The sequence below is a fragment of the Palaemon carinicauda genome, chromosome 19, assembly GCF_036898095.1.
Source record: "Palaemon carinicauda isolate YSFRI2023 chromosome 19, ASM3689809v2, whole genome shotgun sequence".
NCBI lineage: Eukaryota > Metazoa > Arthropoda > Malacostraca > Decapoda > Palaemonidae > Palaemon > Palaemon carinicauda.
Genome location: NC_090743.1, coordinates 20156479 through 20162478, shown reverse-complemented (window position 1 = coordinate 20162478; position 6000 = coordinate 20156479). Strand labels below are relative to the sequence as shown.

The 6000-nt window shown below is 34.8% G+C and overlaps 1 long non-coding RNA gene and 1 pseudogene across 1 annotated transcript in view; one reads left to right on the top strand and one right to left on the bottom strand.

Moving 5' to 3' along the window:
* Positions 1-5679, top strand: part of LOC137658655 (uncharacterized) — a 422221-nt pseudogene extending 416542 nt beyond the window's left edge.
* The window catches only part of LOC137658510 (uncharacterized), a 291725-nt gene that overhangs the window by 163362 nt on the left and 122363 nt on the right, over positions 1-6000 (bottom strand). The window lies entirely within an intron of this gene.

Here is a 6000-nt window from a genome sequence, read left to right as displayed (position 1 = left end):
ATAAGTCTTGGGTAGTGCTATAGCCTCTGCACCATGGTCTTCCACTCTCTTGGGTTAGAATTCTCTTGCTTAAGGGTACACTAAGGCACACTATGCTATTTTATTTTTCTTCTTCTTGTTTTGTTAAAATTTTCAGTTTATATACGAAATATTTATTTCAATATTTATTTTTACTTTCCTTTTTTCCTTTCCTCACTGGGCTATTTTTCCCTATTGGAACCCTTGTTCTTATAGCATCCTGCTTTTCTAACTAAGGTTATAGCCTAGCTTGCAATAATAATAATAATAATAATAATAATAATAATAATAATAATAATAATAATAATAATTATAATAATATATAATAATAATAATAAAAAATATAAGACGGACCTCTTGCATTTTGGGTCCTGACCTTTCCTATTTCCATTTCTATCAAGTGTTCTTTGCAACTCCTACTCTCTCTCTCTCTCTCTCTCTCTCTCTCTCTCTCTCTCTCTCTCTCTCTCTCTCTCTCTCTCTCTCGTTTTTCTTCAATATTTCCTCGTTTTAATAATACCTCTGTTACCACAAATAATACCAATGACAATAATAATAATAATAATAATAATAATTCCACACAAACCCTGTACAACGGAATATTACACAAAACAAAAAATAGAACACAAATGTCTGTCCCTCTTCATGTCCGTCCAATCAACAAATTATTATTATTATTATTATTATTATTATTATTATTATTATTATTATTATTATTATTATTATTACTTGCTAAGCTACAACCCAAGTTGGAAAACCCGGATGCTATAAGCCCAGGTGAATTACATATAAAACCTTTTGGAAGCAGATCATCTAAGTATGATGATGTATGTTTATCAGCAGCTCGCTATTAGGACTTGCATCGAGCCATTCGAATAGACTCGTTGTAACGCCTGAACTTACAATAGACAATGAACTTAAGATACCTTGCACAGTCGTCTAGTTTTTCATTGTTCATGTCAAGCATACAAAAGAGGAACAAGGAAACTCGGGCAACTTATGAATGTGACATTTTCTAATTTCAGGTTTGATTGCAAACATTGCAGGATCTTATTGGCAAGATGAAACCAATTGCTTTACTGCTGCTTCTCTCCGCAGGAATACAGGGTAAGTGAATCATTAGTAGTAATATAAAAGCATTAGTACTTTCAAAGAGAAAATTTTATTTTTCTAACAATATTTCATAATTACTCTCTCTCTCTCTCTCTCTCTCTCTCTCTCTCTCTCTCTCTCTCTCTCTCTCTCTCTCTCTCTCTGTTTAGGTAGAAGGTTGGCCAGGGCACCAGCCACCTGCTGAAATACTACAGCTAGGAAGTTATTGGGTCCTTTGACTGGCCAGACAGTACTACATTGGATCCCTCTCTCTGGTTACGGCTCATCCTGTCTTTGCCTACACATACACCGAATAATCTGGCATATTCTTTCCACATTCTCCTCTGTCCTCATACACCTGACGACACTGATATTACCAAGCAATTCTACACTTAAGGGGTTATCTACTGCACTGAATTGTTCAGTGGTTCCTTTCCTCTTAGTAAGGGTAGAAGAGACTCTTTAGCTATGGTAAGCAGCTCTTCTAGGAGGACACTCCAAAATCAAACTATTGTTCTCTAATTTTGGGTAGTGCCATAGCCACTGTCTTGGATTAGATTTCTCTCTCTCTCTCGGGTACACTCGGGCACGTCGTTCTATCTTATATATCTTCATCTTGTTTTTCTTTTTTAATTTTTTATAGTTTATATATGAAATATCTAATTCAATGTTGTTACTGTTCTTAAAATATTTTATTTTGATTGTATTACTTCCCTTATAATGTATTCATTTCCTTGTTTCCTTTCCGTATTGAGCTATTTTTCTCTGTTGGAGCCCTTGGGCTTGCAGCATCTTGCTTTTCAAACTAGGGTTGTAGTTTAGCTTCTAATAATAATAATAATAATAATAGCGTGTGTTTGGGTTTACAATTTCATTTCCCTCTATCATTTCTGATAGCATACCTACCTCTCACTCATTGTCTCTCTCTTTCACCTTCAGATGATGACTATGAAATCACGAGTAACGAATCTTAACCTTTTTCAGTCGTCATCAGCTGCGGGAACGGCAACATAGCTTGCAACAATAGAACTCATTGCATCCCCCATCATTACATCTGCAATCATATCAACGACTGCACGAATGCCTCTGACGAAGACCCGGAATTATGTGATGTAAGTGTGGTTCACGTGATAACTGTCTGCTAATCAATTCATTAAGAGAATCAATTTATATATCTGAAGATAATTGTACATAATAAATCTTTATTGGTTATCAAGAGCGAGTAACGTTGGTTGAGTTGGTGAAAGTTTAAAAGCTTGCATGATGGAGGTGGTTATCTAGGAATGAAAGGTATCGAGACAAATGTTAATGTTAAGGTGAACGCTTCCCAGGTGTGGAGAGAGAGAGAGAGAGAGAGAGAGAGAGAGAGAGAGAGAGAGAGAGAGAGAGAGAGAGAGATAGGGTGCATTAGGCTATCCAAGAGACCAAAAATGCGCAATGAATATTTTCCACTTTTTTTCCCAAGATTTGAGTTGAATAATAACTGCGAATGTGTCCTTACAAAACCTATTTCTGTCCTTTAAAAAGGTATGGAGGAACACCAGATGCCAGAATAACTACGTGGAGTGTACAAGGAATGGAGAGACCGAATGCGTTGAGATCTCAGAGTTCTGTTCCTTGGAAGCTCCCGGATGTGATGGCAACCTTTAAGCGTGTTTGTTTGGTAAATAAGTGATTTTATTTCCTTAATTTTATTTTATTTGATGTAAAAACCGGTAGACTTACTTTACTTATTTTTTATATGTAATTTTCTGCATGCATGATAAAAGAACATATTTGGGTATTCATGTTATGAAAAAAAAAAAAAAATCATTAATATTTCTGCTCTAAATTTTCAAGACAAAAAATATAATACGGTACGGAAAATTATTAATTTTTCTTTTCATATAATCGGTTCTATATAAAAAATTAAGGCATTTGAAATAAATTTCCCGATTCTGAAAAAAAATTGTAAATTCGTGAATCTCATGAATTAATTTATCTTTATATTTATTTACTGCAGATGCTTCAGGCTGGAGAAATCGATGAACTCGACAAGTTTTCTCTACCGAGAAATATAACAGGTAATTTTTTTCGAATGAAATAATATAATTAAAACATACAATTCTCTGGTTATAAACAAAGTTAAGTAACATAACCCTTATCATAAGGTGAATTCACAGGTAAATCTATTCTCACTACAGTATAAATAAGCTTAAGTAACAGGTAAACTCTTATTACTATAGGATCAATTCACGAGTAAATCTATTCCCACTACAGTATAAATAAGGTTAAATAAAAGGTCAACTCTCATCATTATAAGATGAATTCACAAGTAAATCTATTCCCACTACAGTATAAAAAAGGGTGGGTAACAGATAAACTCTCCTTATCATAAGGTGAATTCACAGGAAAATCTATTCCCACTACAGTATGAACAAGGTTAAGTAACAGGTAAACTCGTGTTATTATAAAATGAATTCGCAAATAAATCCATCCCCACTACAGTGCAAATAAGGTTAAGTAACTGGTAAAGTCTTCTTATCATAAGGTGAATTCGCAAGTAAACCTATCGCAACAACAGTATAAGGTTATGTAACTGGTACGGTACCAAGTTCAGATTTGCTTTTGATATCTTTCACAATCAAAATATAACACAGAACCTGAAAGAAACCTTCAGTGAACATATAATTTTGTTTTCTTTCCCTTCACAGATAATCATCTTGAGAAATCGAAGGAATTGGCAAGGAAGTTTCAGTTAGTCGTGCCCAACACAATCTCACACTATAGATGCCCCAAGATGTACACACTGGTAGGAGATCAGTGCCTCTCAATTTTCCACAAAGGCCTCGTAAGTGGAAATCTCCCTCTCTGTCTATTTCTGTCACTCTATGTACATTAGTCCATGTCCCAACGGTTAATGAACAGTCTTCATGTGATTCATATTCATAAAGTACATTTGATAACACAATATTTTATGTTGATTAACTTGCGATATTTCCCATCATTTTCCAGAACTATAACTCTGTTCAATAATCTTAATGGTAAAGTAATTCACTAATTGCATAATTTTAGCGGTAAAGTAATCATAATTTTAACTGGAGTAAAGTAAAAGCCAAGAATACGTTTCCCATACCATATAAAATCTATATAACCTACTAAATTATAAATAAACTAAATATGTATTATTATTTGTGATAATATACCCAATTCAATAGTCCACGGTAGTTTTCATCTAATGTACTATCTGCTTTGAAACCAATTTCATTTATAGGATTAAACCTTTTTTCCGTTCTTTTATGACAACACGGAGATTGTCTTCTGTACAGTTAAGCTGGGCCGAGGCTCGTGCATTTTGTGGCGTCTTGGACACCTGCAGAGATACGGTGAGGTTCTACATCAAGATACCTCTTCCACATTCTTCCTGTCCTTCTTTGTATGATTAAACTCCACTTCGATATGGGTGTCTGGACCATATAAAACTAAGCTGGTCAAAATTTTCCTAGTTCTTCCACCAAGTATGAAAATCCTCTATAGATTTTTTTTAAATCGATGTACTCAGATTTTCCGATTTTCAAAGATACATTCCGGAATTGTATTGAAGACTAATGTATTTTTATTGATATTCTTTTTTAAAAGAAAAAATAAACTTATTTATAGAATAGCAAATTATGAAATGGCAACAGATTGAAAATATTTTTCTTCCAGAGCTGTCCTCTAATTTCTGGATTGGGGGATCAATCGCAAATACCACTGTTGGATGGACATGGCTGGATGGCTCCCCTATGGAGATGGGATCTCCCTTCTGGGCGACGAGGTAAGATGATTCAGATCGAAATATTATATTACTCAAAACGCTTCTTATTATTTGGGCCAAGATTCAATAAATTTCTACAATATTATTTTTTTTCTACAGATATTTAGGTACATAATATCTGTAAGCATTGGCAGTCCCAAAAGCTAATGCAGTTACACAAAGGATTTCGTAAACTCCACAGCAATCCATAGTGTTTTTACTTCTAGTCAGTCTTTGCAATGAGATAAACTCAGTCTTGTCCACTTCTGTCAACAGGTACAGCCCCACCTGCATCCAACGAAATGTCACAACGGCCGCGTCAGAGACCATTTGCGATCGCTACTACCAGGCCCCTGAGAAGGTGATGAAGGGGCAGTGCGCCAGCCTTTCCTATGAGCATTCCTTCTACATGACTGACGAAGACTGCCTGAGGAAGATGAGTCCTCTCTGTGTCTATCGGGATGACCAACTCACAAGCTTTGTCCCCTTAGGATCGAAGACACGTCCTAAGATCATATGGGAGTGATCTTGTGACCAAAAGGCATGACCTCAGATCCATGGCCATGCTCTCTGGTTCTAAGGGCGTATCTTTTGTATGTAAGGGCACATCCTCAGAAATAACAACCATGTCCCCAGAATCTGAGAGAACTTCCTTGAGTTATCATGGGTTTTATGGCCGATGGATGGCATCTTGTAATTTGTTATTTAGACAGTTGATAATTGGTCATTTTTACCTATGAAATTGGGAATAATATGGTTTCATTGGAAATCTTCTGAATCATATCTTATATACATGAAATCCAGCTAAATAAAATTTAACCACAAGTTGCTTTGTTTTTTATTCAACTTATCAAGGGTTATAATCACGTAAATTGTTTTAATTGTAATCATTAGTATAATCACTAAAAGTGTTACTGATATCGTTATTCAAACCTTCACATGAAATAAGCCAAAAATACCATTAACTTTCTTATTCAAATCTTGCTGAAAAAATGCACTTATAACTCAAGAGTGGAAAGAAAATAATGTATATTTCTCCATTTATAAAATTAAAGCCTAAATGAAAAAAGTCCACAGAAGTTTAAAATATTTCCCTGAAAAATAATGGACAAACA